The sequence below is a fragment of the Mobula birostris genome, chromosome 15 (assembly GCF_030028105.1).
Source record: "Mobula birostris isolate sMobBir1 chromosome 15, sMobBir1.hap1, whole genome shotgun sequence".
Taxonomy (NCBI): domain Eukaryota; kingdom Metazoa; phylum Chordata; class Chondrichthyes; order Myliobatiformes; family Myliobatidae; genus Mobula; species Mobula birostris.
Window position 1 is genome coordinate 37508885 of NC_092384.1, and position 24446 is coordinate 37533330.

Sequence of the window (24446 nt, forward strand, 5' to 3'; positions counted from 1 at the left end):
GACCCCCTACCCTCTTCCCAATGATGCTATTAGATAGAGGGTACAGGAGCCTGAAGACCCACACCTCACGATTCAGCAACAGCTCCTTTCCCATTGCCGGTCTCTTGAACTGACACAAGAACCTTAACACCACCTCAGCGTACATTTTTCTCTCTCTTTCTATTTTGCACTAGTATTACACTTATTTTGTTCATTCTGGTCATGTCTAGTTATGAATAATCAATGCCAATTTAGGAAAGGAAAGGTACGTTGCATCTGGAGGTTCTCCAGTTAGCGGACGCTTTCCCTCCACGCCTCTCTGACTTAGTGGGGAATTGCGCACGAGGTAAGTTACAGCAGTGGTTTGCCATTGCCTTCTGCCAGGTGAGTTTCCAAAGAGACCACCAGCTCAGATGGAAAGCCTGCAGGGGAAGCGGCTGGATTTGTACCTGCGACCTTTCGTCCCGAAGTCCGACGCTGATGCCACTACACCACCAGCCGGGTCAATCCAATTTAAGCTTACGTTAATATATCTTTATCCTTGTGTTGCAATATACTGTGCTGCTCTTGCAAAAAGTTAATTTTCATGGCATTTAGGATCAGAATTAGAGTCAGAATCCGGTTTAATTATCACTGACAATGTCATGAAATTTGTTCTTTTGTGACAGCACTACAATGCATTACATAATAAAAATTACCAAAAAACAATAAATATTTAAAAATAAATTAAATAAGTAGTATGAAAGGAGGTTTTGAAAAAATACTGAGGTATTGTCCATGGGTTCATTGTCCATTCAGAAAACTAATGGCAGAGGGGAAGAAGCTGTTCCCAAAATGTTGAGTGTGATGGTATCAATGAGAAGCAGGCATGTCCTGGGTAATGGGGGTTTCTTAATGATGGATGTGCCTTTCTGAGGCATCGTCTTCTGGAGGTGACCTAGATGTTGGGGAAGCTAGTGTCTATTATGGAGCTAGCTGGGTTTACAACCTTCTGTGGCTTTTTCCAACTCTATGCAGTAGCCTCCTCCATACCAGATGGTGATACCACCAGTTGGAGTGCTCTTCAGGCTACATTTGTAGAAATTTGCAAGTGTCTTTGGTGACAAACCAATTTTCCTCAAACTCCAAATGAATTATAGCCATTGTCTTGCCTTCTTTGTAATTGCATCAATATGTTGGGCCCAGAACAGATCCTCAGAGATGTTGACACCCAGGAACTTCAGACTGCTCACCCTCTGTACTGCTGATCCGTCAATAAGAACTGGTGTGTGCTCCCTCAACTTCCCCTTCCTGGTAAATGTCAGCTCACTGACCGTGACACCGAAAAAGTTGATAACGTTTAAGTTAGTCCTTGGTGAGCAGAGTGCTGCAAATCCAGTGGGGACTACATTAGAGTGAGGGAAGGAGGACAGTGAAATGGCAGCAAGGGACACAAGCTGGTGCAGAGGCAGATGCAGCGCCAGAGGAAAGTGAAGAGGAAGCTGAGTCACAAGAACAACTTCTACATTAAAGCCCTTTTCAGATAGCTTTTTCTGCAAAGCTCTTCCGGTTTGACTAAAAGCTTAATTAATGCTTAATTTATGGGAGTGGTTTTGTAAACAATATTCATATGTGTTTGTAGTAACCCAATATATGAGCTATGGCATATACAAAACAGGTAAATAATAATCAGTGACAAGGAAGCAAAAACAGGAAACCCCTGCTCCTTCAAGAACATGGTTGCCCGTCTTGTTTCCTTCTACACCCACTCCATATGAGAAATTGTAAAATCCAAACTTCAGGGCAAACGTTGAATTTTACTAAAATTAATATATTAACGTCTAGACGCTGTGTGACCACACTTACGACTGGACTGATAGACTAACCAGAAACTGGTGCACTGCCCAAAATGTGAATCTGAAGTTAATCAGGCCTCACATCCTGACCCTGGATTACTCATCTTGCTGACTGCATAGTGTTAACATTACCTTCTCCTACAGAATGAGGAGTGTTAAGCAGAGGAATTAAGCAGCTCCAAAGCCCTGGTAAAATATGTGCCTATCACAGTGGTGGCTGTTTAAGTACCGAAGAATTAATGCAAAACACTTAACTAGGAACAAACAGCAACGTATTAGGAAACATAAGCTGATTAAATCAGAAGTTGCAACACACAAAAGGAGTTATTAGTATATGAACAGTCTGAAAGAATGGGTCAAATTGATTTCCTGTACTCCTGACACACAGAACATGGTGAGCGTACACTTCAAAAATATGGATTACTAATGATTGTGAAAAATCCGTAAAGGTTTTAGTCTAGACCTCAACAGCATTGTTTCTTGGTTACAAAATAAACTGCAATTACCTATCCAATCTCTCTGACTGTACATATGGTGTAATGATGTAAATGTTGGAGGTTGCTTGTATTCCGGTAACCTTGTTCTATTAAGTGAGCAGACTGAAATGCAGCACCGCTCACAAATGTTATATATTAGCAAGTAACATGAAGGGTGAATCCAATGAACATACTCGCTGGCAGATAATTCATTCTGTTCCCACAAACTCGATTATAAAGAGTTATAAATAAAAGATGGCACTTTATTGTAATGTACCTTTCACAACCTCAAGGATGTCCCAGATGCTTTTTTGCCAAAGGATTTCTCATGCTTAATCACTGTTCTAATGTAAAAAAATACTACAGCTAATCTGCACACAGCAAGATCTGATATGCATTTATGAAATAATAGCCAGAAAATGTATTTTTAATGTCAGATGAGAAATAATTACTGGCTAGGATACCAGGGGTAATTTTGTTGCCCTTGAAACATTATGGCACAAACTTTTGTCAAACCTGGAAGACAAGTATTCTAATCAGAGCCATGATACTGCCAACACTGCGCTGTTCCTTCAGAATTGGCCTCGAACATTGGCTCAATGAGGAGCTCAGAATTGCCCAGTAAGCTTTGAACTCACAACTTTCTGACCTAAAGTAAAATCATGTACAGTTAATTGGTCTGTTGGTTAAGCAGGGCCGTCACTTATTTGGGACTACGCTTAGAGAACAAAAACTAACCAAGAAAATAGACAAGGTTCCCTTCATTTACTTGGGACAATAATTTAATTAAGACAGCAGACTATTACCAAATAGTTTCTAACTAACATTACTCACTTGAACTTTTGTGGCCATTAGACACTACACCGTGCTTAGAGTAAACAGTTTTAAATAGGGTGATTTGCATGTGTTTGTGTTCAAAAAGCAGTGCTCTTTGTGACTAACAGTTGGTGAGAAATAAACAGTAAGACAAATCAGAAGTACTTTGCTTACTGTGGTTTCAGATACAGAGGCTTGGAGATGCCAAAAATGGCCAGGAGTAAAAACGAAACAACTTCACTACTTCAACAAGTTGGGAACGACGAAGAATTTGAAGGTATCGACAATCACCTTAAATGTAACAATGAAAATGCAGATTTGGAGGATGAAATTGCTGAGAGAACTGTCTAATGGCAGTCCTTTATCTGCACTATGTATTTGTGCAGACTTTGTTCATTTATAGTCAGCCAAAAGAACATCGCAGCATGTCCAATAATGTGTCATAAACTGGGTCTTCCTTGGTTACAGAGGATATCCATGACTTCTCTTCTGCCTTATCATGCCCTTCGCTCTCCACGAAGTGTGCAGAATCGCCTCTTGGCCGTTGGATATCACTGTTGACCTCATCCGCCGGAGCTCACTTCACATTCCAGAATAGACATGTCCCTAATTCACCAGGGTACAAGGCCTTTTGGCTACCCTCACCTGGCTTAGCCTGCCTGTCGAAGCATGCAAACAGCTACTTTGCAGCCATAGGTAAGAACTGAGTGTTCAGTGGGGACCGAGGTGAGTGAGCTGCCCCAAAATGGACACAACAAGCCCCTCCCTGGATACCTCATACACAGCAGCATACACCGGATGACTATTAGAAACTACTAACAGCCTTGTAGTACTGTAGTAGTATTAGCGGTGTTCTAATTTGTTCTGTATTTCATTTAAATGCATAATTTGTTACTTAGTTAAATGGCTGTTTCTCTTTGTAATAATGGATATTTCTGTATGATCCAAGGTAGTAAATGACAAAACAAACATTATCATTGGTGAATGCTTCTGCATTCCATCAGTTTTTTTTTCCAATTTAAAAACTGAATAAATTCAATGCACAAGAGATAACATAGAGAGAAGCAGAGCAGACTACTCAGCTGCTGGCTGCTCTGTTCAATAAAATAAGGACAGATCATCTCGGTAACATTTTCCTGCATCAGCCTAGGTTCACTTAATGTCCAAAATTCCAACAGTCTCAGCCTTTACTGAGCTTACGAACTGAGGGGGGGCTAGCTTTCAGATTATTAGTTAAGGCAATGCTTCATTTAGTCTGTCAGAGAGTAGATCCCAAGACACTATTTCAAGGTGGGGATTATCCCCAGTTTCCTGGCCAATATTTATCCCTTAGCAATATAACTTAAAGCGAAACAGATTAAAGTCAAGTTTATTGTCATATGCACAAAGTCATGTATGCACAGGTAAAATAAAAAACTTAATTTACAGCAGCATCACTGGCACACAGCAATGTACAAGCAGCATTCACAAGATAAACAGATCTCCCATGTTGACAGTAGAAACCCACAATATTATTTCTCAAAGAATGGGAGTTACCCCTGGTGTTTCTGTCATAAGTCACCCCAGTGCAGGACTGACAGAGAACTATATCAGCATGTCTGACAACATAGTTCCCATCTGCCCTGCACTGGGATAACATGGGGTTTTGTTTCCAAGCTCAGGCCTCTCAGACTGGAACCTACAGCTTTCTGGCAACCAAGCTTCAATTGACATAAATAAAAATAAAACCTAATTAAAAGGCCAAATGGGAGCTAATGGTCTATAGAGAGTAAGAGGCTTAAAGTTATTACATTGAAAAAAAACTGAAGAAATGAGTGCAACTAAAATCAATGCACTTAAGCTGATGGCCTCCAACCAAAGCAAAGATAACCTCAAATAAAGTTCATGCATTATTAATTATCCTCCAACTTTCTGGACCTATATGAGTGAAAGGTAGCAAATGTAATAACAGTATTCAAGGGAGAGAGGCACAGGAGATGGAAAGGAATGAAGACAGACCTGAGATGTTCTCTGGTCATCTACTGATCATGTTTCCTACATTTTAATAATACAGCAGAGACAATGGATTGAGTTCAGCACTTGCATTAAGATCCTGACAACACTAAAACAGTTCAGATTTCAAATTGTTAAACTGAAAATCTATAAAAGCAGTCACATGTGAACAAATGTTGATTTTTTTAATGAGAAGTCAAGAGTTTATCAAAAGGTTTGTATGGAAGAAAATTTATTCAATGCACAAGAAAAACAATAATTCTTTAGAAGGAGACAGCAGCTTATGAGTAACAAAAGTTTCCTCTCTTCCAAAATTACAGGTGTATTAATGAAGAAGGTACAGTTTTGTGCATTTTCACCCTAGGTTTATCAGCACATATTTTATGAGCTGTTCATTTACTTTATGCAAAGCCAAAACTGCTAAACACATCTTTGTTTAAAATTCTTTGACCGAAAATGTGGATTATGTTACAATTAAGCAAGCAGTGAAATGATTCAACTCATCATTAAGGTAACGAGCAGCCACTGAATCAAATCTTAACAAGATTTAATGACTTCAGGACAGGAAGTGAAAAATGAATTGACTGAGATACAACATGTATTTGTTCTTGCACATATCTAAGTCGTAACTACTTGTTGCCTTATTTCTGTAATTATTTTTAGCTAACTTATTTGTGGAAAGTTTCAATAAAGTGAATTCTTCATTTTTCAAATCTTCTGCAAGATTTGAAACTCCTGGTTTATGACAACTACTTTAAAACAACCAATCACACATAGTCCAAAGAAAGTACTGTATGTAATCAGCTCCCTTCCACAATGAGGAAATGGTGTTCAGCTTTAACTAAAATGAAGCACAAGTTCACATGATACATTCTACAAATGAGCAACAAAACTACACTTTGTTAGACATTCCAAAAGAAAGCTGAGTGAATTGACCTGTAAAAATCACAGGCATGAGCACTGAGTCACACTGTAGATCATATTTAGTTAGCTACAAAGTCCACTGTGTATTCTATATTTATACTGTTCAACTGCACAATCAGCCACTTTTGATTTAAAATTAACACAATGTTCTCATTCTCTGCTGTGCTTAGTGTTAACGAAATTGAAGTGATCAGAGATTAACAGGATAAAGCTTACTTAAGTTTTTAATTAACTATGAACAGTCTGATGGATATTCACCAAGTTTTCTGAAATAGCATTTTCAACATATCAGTCCAACCAAACTCTCCTCATCAGCTACTTGAAACTGTACTGCAAGAGTAGTCATTTTATGATTAATTCTTGTTAAAGGACACTCTTAATCTTTGCCTCCATCTAAAGCAAAATTCAACTTACAAAATTCAATGTGTTAACAACATATCACACTTAGATGAGAGAGGTAATATAAACATTAATCAAACATGGGTAAATCCTTGCAACTTTATAAAATGTATTCATCTGTGATAATAAAATCAACATTTCCTCATGTTTCTGAATACACATGATTATAGAAATTGCAGAGTATTAGAAGGCAATACTCTAAAGATTCAAATAAATTTACAGAGCTGCACAGTGAGAGACTGCAAATAAGCTGAAACTGCTCTGTAACCTGTAGGTAAATATGTCAGAATCACACCATTCAATCCGACTCCTCCACCCATCCAGATGCAAAGTGCACAATGTCACAATAGGATTGATCTGTGTGAGGCCAATACAAAGAGCAGATCCTTAGACTTCAATCAATCTCCTGTAAACATTGAGTTTTGATTTATTTAACTCGACGTCTGAACTCTATAACGCTTCAAAAATGCTTTCAAATCATTGCTCACATTTTATTGTTATGCAGCATATTACTTTTCCTCTCTTAAATAAAACATAAACTTTAGTTAATACTTGTGATCATTTTTACACAATGCTTGAAGTAACTAGACACAAAATATTTTTCAATTTATTTGAACGCATTCTTTTAATCATGACCCAGTTTTCACATGGACATACAATAAGACTGTTTTGATCAAAAAGAAAGAAAAACAACTATCTCCACGCCTCTTGGAACTCTGACAATCACAGCCCTGAAAATTCTATTCAGATTGTTGTCACGCCAGCTCTCCATAAATTAGCCTGAACTAGAGAAGCACTCAAAACAAGAGAACCAATCAGTAAATAGCAACAGCATGTCACAGGTGTACTTTGAAACAAAATCTCTGCTTGTGGTTTACCACAAAGCAAGCTCTCCTATTACCATTCAGCCATAATCCACACACACACTGACAGATATAATGCCCAATTATCTTGGGCATTACGTGTTGCTTATAGGATTGGAGGTCCTATAAAGAAGTAGATTAAAGATCACTAACAGACAGAATGCAGACAGGACAACACAGCCATGCAATGAGTGGTGTTGTTGCCTCACAGTTCCAGTTTAATCCCGACTTCTGGTGCCGTCTGCCTGCAGAATGCATGCTTTCCTTGTCGGTGTTGTCCAGGTGCTCTGGTTTTCTGCACATCTCAAAAGATATGAGGGTTGGTAGGTTAACTGGCCGCGATAAATTGCCCCTCTAATGGAGATTTACAAGATGACAAGAGGCATAGATAGAATGGAGAGCCAACACCTTTCTCCCCAGGGCAGCCATGCCCAGTACAAAAGGGCATAAGCTTTAAGGAGATTCAAGGAAGGCACTGGGGCAGGATGTCAGAGGTAACTTTGCTTACACAGAGAGTGATAGGTGTGTGGAATGCACCACTGAGTGTGATGGCAGAGGCAGATACATTACAAACTTCTAAGAGATTCTTAGGCACATGGATGAAAGAAAAATGGAGGGCTAGTAGGAGAGAAGGGTTAAATTGATGCAATACACATCAAAGTTGCTGGTGAACGCAGCAGGCCAGGCAGCATCTCTAGGAAGAGGTACAGTCGACATTTCCGGCCAAGACCCTTCATCAGGACTAACTGAAAGAAGAGCTAGTAAGAGATGGCAAGACCCGACGCAAACTGGGAAATCGTTTCGCTGAACACCTATGCTCTGTCCGCCAGAGAAAGCAGGATCTCCCAGTGGGCACACATTTTAATTCCACGTCCCATTCCCATTCTGATATGTCTATCTATGGCCTCCTCTACTGTAAAGATGAAGCCACACTCAGGTTGGAGGAACAACACCTTATATTCCGTCTGGGTGGCCTCCAACCTGATGGCATGAACATTGACTTTTCAAACTTCCGCTAATGCCCCACCTCCCCCTCGTACCCCGTCCGTTATTTATTTATATACACACATTCTTTTTCTCTCTCTCCTTTTTCTCCCTCTGTCCCTCTCAGTATACCCCTTGCCCATCCTCTGGGTTCCCCCCCCTTTTCTTTCTCCCTGGGCCTCTTGTCCCATGATTCTCTCATATCCCTTTTGCCAATCACCTGTCCAGCTCTGGGCTCCATCCTTCCCCCTCCTGTCTTCTCCTATCATTTCGGATCTCCTCCTCCCCCTCCCACTTTCAAATCTCTTACTAGCTCTTCCTTCAGTTAGTCCTGACGAAGGGTCTCGGCCCGAAACGTCGACTGTACCTCTTCCTAGAGATGATGCCTGGCCTGCTGCGTTCACCAGCAACTTTGATGTGTGTTGCTTGAATTTCCAGCATCTGCAGATTTCCTCGTGTGAGGGTTAAATTGATCTTGGAGTAGGTTGAAAGGTGGGCTGAATGTCCTGTACTGTGCTGCACTGGAGAGATAGCTCACGAAAGTGGCACTGATGTAGAAGATCAGTCATCCTGCGACTGAAGTGCAGAGCAGCCTCAAGCAGCAACACACCTCAAATGCTTCTAGAGGTCTTCCGCTGTACTTCACCAGAGACAATCTTATTACAATTGCTAGTGTACTTACCATGCGAGCAGTACAAACCCTGGGCTTGCCAAATAGACAGAATAAACTTGAAGAGCAAAGGTTTAAATTCCAGATTATTTTCAATCCATCTGATGTAATAAAGTCATAATTATTAAACTCTAATGATGTGGTGTAAAATTACTGTGATCCATTGAACTTGAGTATATAAAAAGCCATTGTGATAACATTATCACAAAATGTGACAATGAGTGACATAAAGAGATATTGCAGTAGAAGATCAGGTTTAATCAAAAAGGTAGATGTTAAGCAAAGCTTTAGATGAGAAAAGCTGAAGGTTGAAAGAGATTAAATGAGGGAACTCAGACTTCAAGTCAAATGAAGGTGATGCAACTAAATGTGCAAAATTTAAACTTAGTCATGATCAAGAGGTCAAAAGCTACAGATGTTTTACCAGGCTGTGAAGTTAGTGCAGCTAAATGGAGATGAGGAGATGAAGGAACTTGAAATCATCAACAAGCAACCAATGTAGGGCATTGAACATACAGGTGATAAACAAAAGGGATGGATCAAGTTGGGCTCCAGGCTGCAGAATATTGAATGATGTCACATTAAGAAATAAACAAAAAAAAAGAATGAGAAACACCAATCAGGAACAAGTTGGAATTAACAAGTTCAGAAGTATAAAGCATAAATGAGAGCTTGGGGTGCAACCCTACAAAGGCAAGGAGAGAGTCGAACAATGCACAAGATGTCTTTATAGAATCACTGCCTTGTGTACCAACTGTCCCCTGGGCTAACAATTATTAGAGGCATTTTTATTGTGTGCCATATCACAAAATAATGACAACATAATGCAGTAGTATAAAATCATTAGAGTTTATTGGTTTTTCAGAAAGAGATCAACATTCAGCACATCCAATGTAAAGAAGGCATACTCGGAGGTTGCTTAAACAATGAACCAATGGATAGAGTTTAATAAGGAGATATTACAGCAGAAGATCAAATGTTATTACAGGTCCCACAGAGAGGACTTAGATGAAAGATGGAGTGTTACCTACCCAGGAAAGGGGAATTAGCAGGTGAGGAGGATGCAAAGAGTCTGGAAGGAGGCAATTCACAGGCTGCATAAGCAGGTGAGAAGGTAGCAAATGGAATATGTGAGGAACTGAAAGGTCATTCTAGTTAGCAGAAACAAAGGAAAAATAACACCTTTTTGAAAATAAAATGTTAAGACATAAATTAACGTGAGTTTAGCAACTCTAAGTGCGTGGGTTCACAAATTGCACAACGTAAGCCTACAAGTCCAAGAAGCATTTTGGAACTCTAACGGTACATTGGGTTTACATAGACATACAGCACAGTGACAGACACTTCCAGCCCAATGAGCCCACACTGCCCAATTAACCTACTAACTCGTACATTTTTGGGCACTGAGGGAAACCCATGTGCTCACTGGGATAATGTACAATCTCCTTGCAGACAGCGGTGACAAATGAACCTGGGTCGCTGTTGTAAAGTATTACACTAACCACTACGCTATCGTGCTGTCCCACGGAAGGTTGAATTGAAGTACAGTCGACCCTCCTTATCCGTGAGGGATTTGTTCTGGGACCCCTCATGGATTCCAAATAATGCGGATGCTCAAGTCCCTTATTCAACCTGTCTCAATCCAGTGGACCTTAGGACCCAGCGGAACCCCGGACCTTATTTAACCTGTCTCAGTGTGGTGGACATTAGGACCCGGCAGCGGAGCTCTGAATCCGCAGTGTTTCTGTTCGCGAAAATGATCACGATCACGATTTAAAATAAAGTGGAAATAATAAAGAGGTGAAACACCACTGGTCATTGGAAAAGCGTTAGGCTACAGTCGGTCAAGAATTGGAACAATTTTAAAGGATAAAGTGAGAAAACCCCTCTCTCGATTAAAGCTGTAATTATTACTAAGCAACGCAGTGGTTTAATTATTGGGTTTTGGGGATTTGGGTTTTTGATCCTCCACATCAACCCAGCAAGGATGGAGAGCACTCGGGAGCGGTCTGTCACTGGATCAAACTCGGGAATTTCCATTCCCTAGCCCAGCGTTGAAACATACGTTTCTTAAGTGTTTTATATGCATAGAAAGGTAAAATATATACTATATACTAAGACAAACGTTTGACTAACTGACGCTAAATAATACCGGATGTACCTGTTCCGAGTTACTTAGTAAAAGAACTTCCATTTTTGTTCAATCTCGATCCACGATAAACTACACACATCCTCCTGTATACTTGAAATCATCTCTAGATTACTTATAATACCTAATACAATGTAAATGCTACGTAAATAGTTGTTATACTGTATTGTTTAGGGAATAATGACAAGAAAAAAAAGTCTGTACATGTTCGAACAACAAGTGCTGGAAGAGCACTTCCAGGTTTTCTCAATTTGCTGTTGGTTGAATTTGCGCATGCGGAACTCGCAGATAAAGAGGCCGACTGTACACAAGTAAGGAAGTCTTGCTTGGTGAGACCACACTTCATTACCAGTGCATCATGGGCATCTTATCTACAGGAAGATAAATTCCTGAGTTTTGAGGATCTTCTGAGGAGAGACAAGAAGCTGGTCCTTAATGGAAGTTGGAAGAATGACAAGCAATTTTATTATGAGCTACCAAGAGACTGGGAAAGGCAAAGAGACTTAATTCTGATAGGCTATTTCCTCAGGAAGCAGGATTTTGTAATAAGGTACAGAATTTCAGAATAAGGCATTAACTATTCATAAACAAAAATGAGGAGAAATTTATTTTTACGTTGAACTGAAAATCTTTGGGATTCCCAGATCAGGTCTAAGCATGCTCTGTTGTTGCATAGATTTAAGATTCAAGTCAATAGACCTTTGAAGACCAAGGAATAAGATGATCACACTGAGGCACTGCATCAGTCATGATCTTATAGTCATGACCATGCAGCATGCTTACACCCCAATTTATATTCTTCAAATCAGCACATCAAATAAATAAAATCCACAATAATACTTAAATGATTTGTCGTTTTTTCCCTAGAGCTATGGATATTGATTTCCAAGTGTGAATTGTGCCTATATTTTTCAGAATGATCTGTACTATCAACTGCATTGAGGGCATGTTCTTCCTTCATCTTCTAGCACTACTTTAACTTTGAAAAATAAGTATGAAAACCCTCAAGCAATGCCTTTCATAAGAAACAATATGTGCAGTCTAATAGCACCATAATGAACAATATCCTGACTCTGCAACTCTTAGGCAAATGTAACAAGGTCTTTATATTCTATCTGGGTAGCCTCCAACCTGATGGCATGAACATTGACTTCTCTAACTTCCGCTAATGCCCCACCTCCCCCTCGTACCCCATCCGTTTTTTATTTATATACACACATACTTTTTCTCTCTCTCCTTTTTCTCCCTTTGTCTTTCTCACTATACCTCTTGCCCATCCTCTGGGCTTTTATCCCCCCCTCCCCCTTTTCTTTCTCCCTAGGCCTCCTGTCCCATGATCCTCTCATATCCCTTTTGCGGATCAACTGTCCAGCTCTTGGCTCCATCCCTCCCCCTCCTGTCTTCTCCTATCATTTCAGATCTCCCCCTCCCACTTTCAAATCTCTTACTAGCTCTTCTTTCAGTTAGTCCTGACAAAGGGTCTCGGCCCAAAACGTCGACTGTACCTCTTCCTAGAGATGCTGCCTGGCCTGCTGCGTTCACCAGCAACTTTTATGTGTGTTGCTTGAAATTCCAGCATCTGCAGGTCTCTCCGTGTTTCCGTAACAAGATCAAACTGCCTTTCAGCCCAAATAGACCATCCCAGCAATTATTCTCTTCCTCAAAAAAATGAATGAAACCAAAGCAGACTATGTTAAATGTACTTCAACTTTCAAAATTGTACGACTTCCATTATAATAAATGACTGAGCAGACAGGGTAAGTGTCAATTGTTTATATACCCAAGGAAGCAACTCCAGTAGTGAATACCTTGAAGAGGTTTAAATTGAGATAGAAGGAAAATGAAGGGGTATCATGGGCTGTGTAACTGTTTATTTGGGGTAGGGATGTACTGAGGACCATATTCTTCCAGCAACCCATCCCAAAAACAGCTTAAAACCAGTGCTGTTTTGTTTCTAACCAACCTCCCCCCTCCCACTCAGATCAATGAAAATCATTTTTTAACATCACCATTCAAGGCAGAAAATACAGAACTTTGTAGAAAGAGTTAACAAGAAACCGAGATTTGAGAAATAGAAGCATCAGATCTAAGCAAGTGTGACTACACGTTTTTGACATTTCATTTGTAACTCGATCCAAAATCTACTTCTTAAAAAAATGAAATGTCACTCCAGCAATTTTTAAATCTTAATACACTGTATAATATGTTATGACAAGAAGTTACAAGTTTTAAAATAAGGAGCTACTGTATAGATCAGATGGAGTTCCAATCCTGGATTACTCAGTCATAGCATCACAGAAAAAGTGCTTTTATCCCACCACATCCAAGCATCCGTTCAAACTAATCCATTTCTCCTTTCACATTGATGCTAATTCCCATTCCCCATTCCCTTCCTACTCCCTGCAATTCCGTTTCTCTTGAAATTTGTACACACACAGATGCCAATTGAGGATAGAAAAACTTACTTTATCGTCAGTCCCAATCAAACAGAAAAGTAACTTAGGTTGTCAAAACTAACACGCAAACAATAACAACAGGAACGTCGACTGCACCTCTGGCCTGCCTGGCCTGCTGCATTCACCAGCAACTTTGATGTGTGTTACGCAAACAATAGCCTATTAACAAGCTGCCAAGTCACTGTTGCCACATGTAAATTACTAACCTCGCACAATGTAACAACTTCTGAAATGGAAAGAATTCTTTGAAGCAACACACATCAAAGTTGCTGGTGAATGCAGCAGGCCAGGCAGCATCTCTAGGAAGAGGTACAGTCGACGTTTCAGGCCGAGACCCTTCGTCAGGACTAACTGAAGGAAGAGCTAGTAAGAGATTTGAAAGTGGGAGGGGGAGGGGGGGATCCAAAATGATAGGAGAAGACAGGAGGTGGAGGGATGGAGCCAAGAGCTGGACGGGTGATTGGCAAAAGGGATATGAGAGGATCATGGGACAGGAGGTCCGGGGAGAAAGACGGGGGGGGGGGGGGAACCAGAGGATAGGCAAGGGGTATAGTCAGAGGGACAGAGGGAGAAAAAGGAGAGTAAGAGAAAGAATGTGTGTATAAAAATAAATAACGGATGGGGGACGAGGGGGAGGTGGAGCATTAGCGGAAGTTAGAGAAGTGAATGTTCATGCCATCAGGTTGGAGGCTACCCAGACGGAATATAAGGTGTTGTTCCTCCAACCTGAGTGTGGCTTCATCTTTACAGTAGAGGAGGCCGTGGATAGACATGTCAGAATGGGAATGGGATGTGGAATTAAAATGTGTGGCCACTGGGAGATCCTGCTTGCTCTGGCGGACAGAGCATAGGTGTTCAGCAAAGCGGTCTCCCAGTCTGCGTCGGGTCTCACCAATATATAGAAGGCCACAGAATTCTTTGAAATACATAAAAAAATTGCTATGTGATTAACTAAGGCTATAAATTAAATTGTATGCAAGGCTTACTTTTGTCTAGTACAGTATGTCTATGGAATCACAAGAATTATAATTGCCAACAAGTCTCTTGTACTGCCAATGTTAAAGTACTGCATTTAAAACAGAAGGAATTCATTTTTCCCACTGCACCAGGAGTTCTCAACTATTTTCTGCCCGTGGCCCACTTCTGACTTTCCCCACCTTCCATAGTCTCTGTTAGTTGCTAAAGTTTGTTTTGGTTAACTGTACTAATTACTCTAAAATACAGTCAAAATTCATTTTTAAGCAGCTTACATGCATATGTTAAATATAATATCACAGGTGAATCTGAAAAATAAAACTATTTCAAAGCTCTGAATAGGATTATATATATTATAATATATCATATTCTTCCAACCAACAATGAAAAGGCGCTTAATATTGTTACTTTGGGCATTTAGTGAAATCCTTGAGAATGATACAAACTACCAAGTTTTTGAATATCTGATTGCAACTTGGTTAAAGAAAATCAAAGATCTCTTTTCACAACATCAAGACGGTTAAGAGTTTTTGATAGCAGGCGAAGGGCTTGACTAAAACCACATTCAACGAGATAAGGGCTGGGAATCCAATTAAAAACAACTTTGCTTTCTCCCAGAGCTGTGAAAACTTATTTTGAATATCACTAGTTATCCAGAAACTTTGCTTGCTGTGTTTGAATTTTGCTTGAGCTGTTATATCACTCTGCAGCTCCATAAGACATTCTTGCAATGTGATGTCAACATCATTCACATTCACCCCAAATGGATCCACCACCCAATCTGGAACATGCATCTCCAGCTAAAATTCCATATCAGACTGCAGTTGTTTCAAATGATCAAGATATACAATCAGATCGTCATCTTGCAATTCTAGTTCATGATTGGCCAGTGAAGGAAATTGCAGCAACTCGTGACGTCCAATTTTTCTGCTGAAAAGTTTGAGATTTCCATGGAAAGGAGTAATAATAGCCTCTTTGCATGGTGTGAGATTGCAGTTTATTCCTTGTAACTGTTTAATAAATTCAGTTTTTCAAATCTGACAAGTAAAATATGTCAGACTTTGTAGTGACAACTTGTTCTCCAAGGTGCTTATAGAAACACTGTAATACTATTAAGAAAAGTGTTTGAACTTCCTTTCAAAACATGACAGGGAATTAATGGAAGTTGTAGTGGTAGATAGAGATGCAGTGGTAGACTTCACATGTCCTGGCTTCTCTGCAGTCTAGCCATCTCTGGCAGTCGACCCCACTGCAGTAACTGCAGCCTTCATGTCACGTTTTATTAGTATTAGAACACGCACAGGTCAGTGGAAGGCAAAGAGACCCAGCCTCCTGCTGTATGCTCGCTGACTGGCCTTGCTGCAGGCAGCCCAGCCCAACCTGCAGTTTGTGATTTGGGAGTGATGTGAAGTGAGGGTCAGCAGGCCACCCTGCAGGGAGTGAATGGCAGGAGCAGAGATAACAACTGACTACCCCCCCCCTCCCCTAAACACAGAGGCTAAACTGCTTGGCTGCCTCACTTGCATAACCTAGCATATTTTTCCATTCATTTCATTCAAGGTTCCAACTAAATAACATGTATCCAATTCTTTTTTATTTATATATTTTATAATGACTTCAGTAAAACAGTAAACTTAACATAGCTAATTCAGAAACTCCTGTGGCCCCTAGTCCCCAGTTTCTTGCTTTTTACTTGTGGCCCTTACAAATTCAGCCATGCCCCGGGAGGGGGAGAAAGGAGAGAGGGCATATGACTCATATGGAGAACCACTGCAGTGCATGATAGTTTAACAATGTCACTGTTGTTGCTTTTTTCCATATGCATAGTGAAATCTGATTGTAATCTGCACTTTCTATTTCAAATATGCAGATTTTTTCCAAATGCAAAACAACGAATGTCATGACATAGTAACACACATCAAAGTTGCTGGTGAATGCAGCAGGCCAGGCAGCATCTCTAGGAAGAGGTAGTCGACGTTTCAGGCCGAGACCCTTCGTCAGGACTAACTGAAGGAAGAGCTATTAAGAGATTTGAAAGTGGGAGGGGGAGGGGGAAATCCAAAATGATAGGAGATGACAGGAGAGGGAGGGATGGAGCTAAGAGCTGGACAGGTGATCGGCAAAAGGGATATGAGAGGATCACGGGACAGGAGGCCCAGGGAGAAGGAAAAGGGGGAGGGGGAAAAACCCAGAGGATAGGCAAGGAGTATATTCAGAGGGACAGAGGGAGAAAAAGGAGAGAGAGAGAGAGAGAGAGAGAGAAAGAATGTGTGTATATAAATAAATAATGGGTGGGATACGAGGGGGAGGTGGGACATTAGCGGAAGTTTGAGAAGTCAACATTCATGCCATCAGGTTGGAGGCTACCCAGACGGAATATAAGGGATCTCCCCCTCTCAAATCTCTTACTAGCTCTTCCTTCAGTTAGTCCTGATGAAGGGTCTTGGCCCAAAACGTTGACTGTACCTCTTCCTAGAGATGCTGCCTGGCCTGCTGCGTTCACCAGTAACTTTGATGTGTGTTGCTTGAATTTCCAGCATCTGCAGAATTCCTCGTGTTTGCGTTTTTAAATGTCATGACATACATCAGTGAGAATAAACTGTTTCTACTTCTGAATCTTCAAATGGAAAGATGTCACTTTCTAAAGATTAATTTAGAAATCTTAAATTTTTAAATTTTAATTTTTTTGTGTTTGCTATTTTTATCCATGAGGTCATGTCACAGCTATATAAGACCTTAGTAGACCCCACTTGGAGTACTGTGTTCAGTTCTGGTCACCTCACTACAGGAAGGATGTGGATACTATAGAAACAGTGCAGAGGAGATTTACAAGGATGTTGCCTGGATTGGAGAGTATGCCTTATGAGAATAGGTTGCATGAACCTGGCCTTTTCTCCTTGGAATGACGGAGATGAGAGGTGACCTGATAGAGGTGTATAAGGTGATGAGAGGCATTGATCATGTGGATAACTAGAGGCTTTTTACTCGGGCTGAAATAGCTAACACAAGAGGGCACAGTTTTAAGGTGCCTGGAAGTAGGTACAAGGAGAAGGTCAGAGGAAAGTTTTTCCACACAGAGAGTGGTGGGTGTGTGGAATGCACTGCCAGCAACAGTGATAGAGGTGGATACAATAGGGTCTTTTAAGAGACGCTCAGATACTGAGGGAACGTTGTTGTGCTTAGAGGACTATGCGGTAGGGGAATTCTAGTCAGTTTCTAGAGTAGGTTCAGCATAGGGTCGGCACAACATGGTGTGCCAAAGGGCCTGTAATGTGCTGTTAGCTTCTATGTTTCATTTGAAAGTCAGCTGCTCATTGTCTGCTGATAGAAATTATGTACAATCACTGCTAATTTTCATCCCTGTGGAGGTCCTAGGTCCTAATTTTTCACAATAAGAAATAAAGGAAACTGAGTGTACTGAATTTGCAACATAGAATTACCTACAGCCATAAAACCACATAACTGGACAGCCATCTAAATGTATGCTGATACAGATTGTGGCAAGATTGTGCCAGTCTTTGGGAAAGTAAATAGATCAACAAAACTTCCCTCAATATCTTAAATCCATTCATCTATTGTGTCCTCCAATGAACACAAAGATTTTGATTCTAATATTCTCCACTACAATGCATGACTCTTCATCAAAGATTCACCAATATCATTTCAAAGGTTTCTATTTGGAAAAGAGGTTAAAATAATGTAATCTCCATTTCTGGTCAAAACCTTGTCTTTAATCAAAGTCATTAATTCTGTAAATACACCATACCCCACAATCAAATAGTGATATTTTCTCAAGCCAACCAAAAATGTTCCTCACTTGAGAAGTTACACAAAAGATTAACAAACATTTCGTATTTGCATTTATATATGTTATTCGTAAATTAGAAATTTCAAAAACGATTTGGGTTTACTACTTCAATTGAAGTGATAAGATTTTAAAGAATACATTTTATTTTTGTTGCACCAGAAAAAGAAACCTTAAGTTGGGTTGAGTTGTTTTCCGATCTTGGTTATTTACTTGTAAACGTTTCATCACCATACAAGGAGACATCGTCTGTGCACTTTTAACTGGTAGCACACTGATGATGTCTCCTCATATGGTGACAAGACATTTGCAAGTGAATTCCCAAGATCAGAGAACAACTCAACAAAACTATCAACCACCCAAGCTACATACTTTCCAAATTATTTCCAAACCTTAAGTTCTTCACATTGTCAGAGAAATTCTTGCTGGGCATCTTCAATTAAATGGAATCAGGTGAGCTTATCAAGGACACACCAATATATAGTACAATTATTCAGTACAATTCTAATCAACATTAGGTGTTGTGATTCATGGAGATAAGGCTACAGAATTGATAATCCTTCACAAAGTAACCCAAACTAATATAAACATGAGAAAATCTGCAGATGATGTAAATCAAAGTAAAACACACAAAATGCTGGAGGAACTCAGCAGGCCAGGCAGCATCTATGGAAAAGAGTAAACAGTCGGCGTTTCAACCGAGATCCGTCATCAGGACTCCTGAGTCTTGTTGAAGGCTGTCAGCCCGAAACGTCGACAGTTTGTCTTTCCATAGATCCTGCCTGGCAAGCTAATACAAAGGGCCTATTTGCTTTCACTCATTTATTGGGTGATGGTGTCCTCTCCAAGGCCAAGATTTAATTTCTGTCCCAAAACTGCTTTTGAGAAGACAATGATGAGTGTCCTTCTTGAATGCTGCAATCCTTTCTATGAAGCACTTGTGAGCAGGAACTTACGCAATTAGATCCAGTACTGAAATAGGAGATTTAATCTATCTGTGAGTGAGGATGGTGGAGTACTTGACGGGAAACTATAGATTAATGGTAAGACTCTTGGCAGTGTGGAGGATCAGAGGGATCTTAGGGTCCGAGTCCATAGGATGCTCAAAGCAGCTGCACAGGTTGACTCTGTGGTTAAGAAGGCATACGATGTATTGGCCTTCATTAATCGTGGAATTGAATTTAGGAGCCGAGAGGTAATGTTGCAGCTATATAGGACCCTGGTCAGACCCCACTTGGAGTACTGTGCTCAGTTCTGGTCGCCTCACTACAGGAAGGATGTGGAAACCATAGAAAGGGTGTAGAGGAGATTTACAAGGATGTTGCCTGGATCGGGGAACATGCCTTATGAGAATAGGTAGAGTGAACTCGGCTTTTTCTTCTTGGAGCGACGGAGGATGAGAGGTGACCTGATAGAGGTGTATAAGATGATGAGAGGCATTGATCATGTGGATAGTCAGAGGCTTTTTCTCAGGGCTGAAATGGTTGCCACAGGTTTAAGATGCTAGGGAGTAGGTACAGAGGAGATGTCAGGGGTAAGTTTTTTTACTTAGAGAGTGGTGAATATGTGGAATAGGCTGCCGGCGACGGTGGTGGAGGCGGATACGATAGGGTCTTTTAAGAGACTTTTAGACAGGTACATGGAGCTTAGAAAAATAGAAGGCTTATGGGTAAGCCTAGTAATTCCTAAGGTAGTGACATGTTTGGCACAACTTCGTGGGCCGAAGGGCCTGTATTGTGCTGTAGGTTTTCTATGTTTCTATATGGTGTCTGCACTTATGTCATTCCTGGAGGCAGAGCTTGAAGATTTGAAAGCAGCCTTGAGAAGGCGGGGGCAGAGTTTAGGAGGATGATGGCACCTAACGGCAACTCCTTTGCTTGCATCTTCAGAAACAGCTCTATTTCCATCTTTGATATCTCTTCCCCCACTTCAAAGTTGTTTTGAAGACTCTGACTTTGTTTCTCTGCGGAAATGGGACCCGCTCTGGGGGCCTCACGACTGGCCACTTTTCAATAGGCCAAGAATGCTGCCTGGAAGACTAGGGTGGCAGATTTTCATGGCTCTGGAGGCGGGCGGATTCAAGGTCGGTGCCGCCACCTGATATGTCATGGGAGACGGAAGATCGTAAGCAGCGAACTGGCTGCATGTCCGGAGACCCGAGTTCTTTGGGCACAGAGTTTGGAAAAAGCGACACAACAGGCTTTTAACACCATAAATCACCAAGTTGCTTTGTTATGTCTCCCCTTTCAGTGTGAAACAGGGACACCTCTTTTTCTCTTATTAGGGAGAGAGAAAGCCTGCGGTATGTCAAATTACCGGGTGAATGAATAGTCTTTGAGGTACTGCAAGCATGTGTCTTTATTGATGCTTTGCTGCACACTTGAGTGCTCATGGGGGCGGGGGTGATGCTTGTTTGCTGGTGGGAGGGTCGTTGCTTTGCTGCTGCTTATGTGTGGGAGAGGGGAGTTGTGGGGGCTTTGGGGTTCTAACATTTAACTGTCATTCATTCTTTGTGGCACTCCTCTGTTTTCACGGATGTTTGTGAAGAAAAAGAATTTCAGGATGTAAATTGTACACATTTCTCTGACATTAAATGTACTTATTGAACCGCAGAACATTTTGTGGATGGAATAAACTGCATTCAGTGGGACAGTTCTATAGATTCATACACGTTATCCATTTGACAGGTTTCAAATCTGCATCAACTTCAGTGAATGGTGATGCAGGTCATTATATTTCTGGACTAGTAATCCAGAGGTTTCAACTATGATTACAAAATAAGTTTTCAAATTCTATCCTGACAACTGTGGAACAACATTAAATTGATTAAATATTTTGGAGTTTAAAAATAATCTCAGTAATGAAACAAATGGATTGTCAATGAATGCTCCTCTATTTCAGACACCTATACCCAGTCTAGCCAACAAGAAAGTCCAGACCCACACTCCTGACTGCCATTTGAGCAAACTAGCAGGCTACACAGTTACAATAAAATATCCATTAAACAACATATAAATAATGTCATCAGCCCAGATGCCAAATGTAAACAGCGCAAATTCCATTTACTGTCTACTCAAGTTGGAGCAGAAAGGGACCATACCAGGAAAATCTTTCCACAGATGAGTCACACTCACAAAATCGCACTCCACCACAACCACCAGATAGATCTCATCTTATCAGTGAGACACGCCCACCAGAGTTGGTGGTGCATCTTTACACAGCTCGGAAGGAATGGCCTTGGGAATCCTTGGCATTAACTCCAGACATCACAGCATCTTATGGCATCAGGTGAAAAAGTGAGCAGGGAGACCCTCCTGCCATTTACACCTAGCATCCTCCCTCAGCGGATAAAACAGTGCTCCTCCATGTTGAAGAACACTTAGATGCAGCAGTGGGTGTATCTTGGGCACAAAATATACTCTGGTGGGGAACTTCAAAACCATTGATAACCCCCCTCCATTACCTACAGGGCATGACAGAAATATGGCAGCTTATAATGGTTCACCAGCACCTTCTCAAGGGCAATAAATGTTGCCAGTAAAATCCAAATCCTGAAAATACATCTTTAAAAATCATTACATTAAACTAATTTTGGACGAAATGTTACTCATAATCTGAAGAACTGCAAACCTAATTTTAGTGATTATTCTAAAAGATGTGGTATTTTTATAACATGTTTTACTATCTGGAGACCAATTAAATACTTCTGGCTCAAGGGAAAGGTCAGCCAAGTAATGCACACCATTGTCCTTCAAACGACAAAGAACTAAATTGGCGAGGCTGATGGAGGGATTATTGTTGGTCCAGCATAGAGGGAACTACCTTGTCATTCTCGATTATACAAAGCACAAGAAACCTTGATTTAATGTCACATCCATTTGCTCGGCTGGATACAATCTTTCATCAACTTCACCTCAGTCACAGTGGGGAAAAATAATTATTCTTGGCAACTGGAATATAATCATAAACCAAACATCAGGCAACACACTTAACATGGAACAGATGAGATCGTATTTAATTCTTGTACACTTATTTCTTATTGCAACACCCACTCGCTAAATAAACAATAATTTAAAGAAAATTAATGATTTTGAAAATAAAGACGTAAAATTGTTGTTGGTACCTGGTCATTGATAAATGTGACCAACACTCCAAATAGAATCAAAACCTGAAATATCAGATTTCAAGGCATTTAAATAAATGCCTAAATAGTCAGTGTATGTATATATATCTCTACATACACACATAAGCATCTACATACGTGTATATATATATATACTGTATATACACATACAAGTGTGTGTATATATAACGCGTGTATATGCAAATACATAAACTATACCTATTTTGATGCATCAAATTTTTGCCATATTAAAGCACCTCCGTCAGTATACCAATCTTGCACTGGGTTATCGAGCTGTTTCACATACAGTATTCTGTTTCCTGGACCAAGGTTTTTAGCTCCAACATTAAAGGAGACAGTGGACACTGTGTCGAGCCTGGAGTGTAACCAAGAGAACTATCTAAAATTTATTCTCCCAACGACGTAAATGTACTTCCTTTTAGGGAAGACTTCTGCATATGCCTATACAATTATAACTTAACTTCGATTGCTACAATCTTTCTTTTGGCAAGTAAGCTTTTTAGTGTGCCTTCGTCGTCGTTCCTGAAAGTCAATCCGATTAAAACCAAGCAATTTTAGAATTGTGAACTCTCCTTTGTGCTTGTTTAATTCATTAAAGCGACACGAACGAATGTTATTTGAATGATTTCCTGTGCTTCCCCCCAGAGGAGCGTTTCAGCAATATACCTGAAATTCTTATTCTACTCTTTCAATCTTGTGTTTGTATTTATTAGTCCAATCTCATTCGTTCCCTGCACCTGATTGTTGGGTTTGATACCTAACCAACTACAACAAAAAAAACACAAAAGGCAAGGCAACTTACCGGCGATTTTGAAACGTTTTCCTCTTAACCGTTTGATAGTCGTAGTAATCAGATGGAAGCGCTTTAAATAAACAGGAAATTTTACTACCAATTCGTCAAAAGGCAAGCACTTGGCTTCAAGTCTTAAACGTGGATTGCTGCACCGAGCTCAGAAGTAGCAATTTCTACTTTTCGGGTCCTTTTTCCACTTCCGTTTGTCAGCAGCCTGCGTTCCCCAACAGGAAAGGTGCCATTTCAGCTGGGGTTAAAATGCGGAAATGATTCGCAGTATTCACGCGGTAGCATTGACGTTTGTTAGTTTCACACCGGCGCTGCAGTGACCGGTATACGGGTCTGCAGGCGTGAGGTCCGCAGTCGGTGCTCGCAGCCGCTGCGAATGCGATGCCTTGCCAGGTTGCCCCTTCCCTCCGGCGCCGGAGACAATCCTGGCTGGCAGAGGTGTCGGCAGTGCGCTGGGCGGCGCCCCCCAGGTGGGTGAGCGCTAGCCCCCTTCAGATCGAAGGAAAGGACGGCGCTCGCCCGGGCACGCTGATACGCCAACCTGAAAATAATTTGTGTAATCCCCTCCGTGAACAGTCGGGAGTTGACTTAATCTGGTGCTTTCGGTATTTGAGAAAGACTTTTGGAAGGAGCTTTCGCATAACTGGGTGCCGTTATTTTCCTATCCGGAATGTATGTATGTACGTTTAAAGAAGACGGGGAAAACATACCATCACAATCTATTAACATAAAACAAAAAGAAACTGGGAAGACTCAATTAGGACAGAAAATGCTGGAAATTCTCGGTATGTCAGGCAGCACCTGAGGGGGGAGAGAGAACAAAAGCAGACCTCATAGGTGAATTCGTGTTTCTTTCTCCACAGTTCCGTGACTGGTTGAATTATTCCTTTCTTCGGTCATTTTCAAGACCGAGGTGTTGCTGGCAAGGCCACCATTTATGGATGAGAGGGGGCTTCATGGAGGTACTGTATAAGATGATAAGAGGCATAGATTCAATGGATAGCTGGTACTTTTTTTTGTCCCCCAGGGTGGCAATTGCTACTACCAGAAGAAATCATTTTAAGGCGAGTAGAGGAAAGTTCAGGAGATATGTCAGAGTTTTTTTTTTACACACAGAGTGGTAAGTACCTGGAATGGACAATGGGGTAGGGGCAGATATATTGGGGCATTTAAGAGA

At 40.8% G+C, this 24446-nt stretch overlaps 1 protein-coding gene across 3 annotated transcripts in view; it reads right to left on the bottom strand.

The window, feature by feature from the left end:
- The window catches only part of adcy7 (adenylate cyclase 7), a 160049-nt gene extending 136493 nt beyond the window's left edge, over nt 1-23556 (bottom strand). For 2 of the 3 annotated variants that reach the window (XM_072279593.1, XM_072279596.1), the window contains exon 1: nt 23270-23556. The gene's annotated coding sequence lies outside the window, so the exon portion shown is untranslated. The remainder of the gene's footprint in view (nt 1-23269) is intronic. The other variant, XM_072279599.1, reaches the window with a different exon arrangement.
- Between the last annotated feature and the right edge of the window lie 890 nt (nt 23557-24446).